Source organism: Octopus bimaculoides, chromosome 6 (genome assembly GCF_001194135.2).
Source record: "Octopus bimaculoides isolate UCB-OBI-ISO-001 chromosome 6, ASM119413v2, whole genome shotgun sequence".
NCBI lineage: Eukaryota > Metazoa > Mollusca > Cephalopoda > Octopoda > Octopodidae > Octopus > Octopus bimaculoides.
This window is the reverse complement of record NC_068986.1, coordinates 52404863-52407221: the sequence shown is the minus strand read 5'-3', so window position 1 is coordinate 52407221 and position 2359 is coordinate 52404863. Positions and strand designations below refer to the sequence as shown.

At 35.5% G+C, this 2359-nt stretch overlaps 1 long non-coding RNA gene across 1 annotated transcript in view; it reads right to left on the bottom strand.

Annotated features, from left to right (window-relative positions):
• Positions 1-247: 247 nt before the first annotated feature.
• The window catches only part of LOC106883911 (uncharacterized), a 58089-nt gene continuing 55977 nt past the window's right edge, over positions 248-2359 (bottom strand). Inside the window, exon 4 of the long non-coding RNA XR_008264416.1 lies at positions 248-265. This is a non-coding gene — a long non-coding RNA (uncharacterized LOC106883911). The remainder of the gene's footprint in view (positions 266-2359) is intronic.

Sequence of the window (2359 nt, the reverse complement as noted above, 5' to 3'; positions counted from 1 at the left end):
ATCAGTATATTTTGCGCCTGAACCTGCCTAGACGTGTCCATTAAAAATATGTAAATATTAGTTCCAGATTTCACTGTACACGGTGTGTGTGTCTTTTTTTCTAGTGTTTGTCCCCTACCACCGCTCTAGAACGGGTTATGTCTTGTTTACATCTTCGTAACTTAGCAGTTCGGCCAAGAACCGAAAGAATAGGTGTCATGGCTTAAAAACCGAGTAATGATGTCAATTCGTTGAAGTAAAACCCTTCATTGCCGAAGTCCAATTGCTGAAACAGATAAAAAACAAATAAACGATAAAAGATAAAATGATTTCTAAATATTGTTTAATATTGATTTCATCGAAGAAAAAAGAGAGAAAGATCACATATCTATAAAGCAGTATGATTTCGTTTAAAGTCTATAATGCTCTATAATACCACAGACATTATATACCGCAAATATAACGTCTATAATGCCAGAGATTTACTGCGTACGAATATTGATGTGACTCATACCACAAATGAAATATGGCTCAAAAGCTTGTCTATCATGAGTTTAGGAGAAAAAGCTAGAGTTATTCTCTGCAGTATTTTCTGAAAATCAAATAGGTTATTTATTATAATATCCATGACTCATTTACTGAGTTTATTCTCTGATCTAGCTTTAACTTTAGAATGCTGCGTGTAAATGATTTATGGTAGTTCAAATATTACGCTCTTATGAGGAGATAAATGATGACGTTGAAGGCTTAAGCGAACTGGAAGAAATTTTAACGTTTGAGCGACATTAATGCCCACAAGCAATTCATATATCGCCGGGTGTTATCAATACACACACTCCCACATGCACACACAAATTGTTATCGAAATGCATACAAAACATACAAATCTGCACTTATACTTACATAAATACATACATACAAACATACATACATACATACATACATACATGCATACTTTGTTGTTGAGTTTGAAATTCCAATGAAGAAGCCTTAGGTCTAGGTTAAAAACCGTCACTTTCTCTATTGGCAAGAAATACTGAAATAAAACTGAATAATGATATACATACGTGTGTGTTGAAAAAGATGGAGAAAATGAGTGCATATTTGCATTTAGAAAATTAACTCATTCTGTAAGTGCTTAAAGTCATAGAACACTAGGCAATTCGAATAAATATAATAGTATCACTTAACTCCATTTTTTGCTAAATATAGGCAGTGTTATTAGAATTGGATTTTGCCTGCACCACCCACCAATAAATGCAACGGATGTTCTGATATCGTAAGATCTCACCATATTCTGTGTACTTAACTTGATTTAGAAGTGATCCGCATATACCACAACAGACAGATCGTAGTGACATCGGTTATACATATTCACAATAGTGTAGCTTAAAAATAAATCAGAGCAGCGTTCGGCATGCGAAGTACATGTACAGAAAAGCTTCACATATGTAATATAGCAATTCGAAAAATCTTTGATATTTTCCCTCGGCACTATGCTTAATCATACATACATCTATACATATAAATTTGACGCGGGCGATTCTTTCTTGCCTTGGGATTCACGATCAAACGGCTGGGTGGAATTGCGCGAAAAATTACACAAATGTATTGACTGATCCGGTGGGGATGCTGGGCTTTGTATCAATTTCATATTTCCCATGGTTACCGAGATAATCTACCATAGTAATACTCTTATGTTTATGAATGAGAAAGGAAGGGGTGATAAATGAATAAGGAAGGAAGGGGTGATGTCATACTTGGTAGTGTACACTGAAAAAATAAATCAAACAACGTTTCAACTCTGTGTGAATATCTGTGTATGTATATAAAAGGTGGGTATGTGAATGCGTTTGTGTGAATGCGTGTGTGTGTGTGGTGCTTGTTTGTGTGCGTGTGCAAGTGCAATGGAAGTGGGATGGTTCATCTTTGTTCGCTTAGTATTTGGGTTTAGTTTTTGATTTGGTTGAATCTTGGTTGCTTTTTTTTTTCGTTGGTCAGTTATTTTTAGCGTTTTGACAGAAAAAAGGTCATTCTAAAATTGTTTTTAACGTAAGCCTGCCCAAACAAGTCGAATGCTTACACAGAGCAGGTTTTACAGCCACATCATCCAAACCGATCGGGCGAAACCGGGCTTAGCTGCTAGTACATACATACATGCATAAATATTCTTGATGTTTCTATTCTGCGTAATTCAGACCGTTTTGTATGTAAACATACATGCATTTTTTGTATTTCATGTATTTAATAGACTTTGTATATTCACCTGCTTAACTTGCTTATTCTAACATTTACTTCTCTGTCTGTCTGTTTGTCTGTCTGTCTGTCTGTCTGTCTGTCTGTCTCTCTCTCTCTCTCTCTCTCTCTCTCTCTCTCTCTT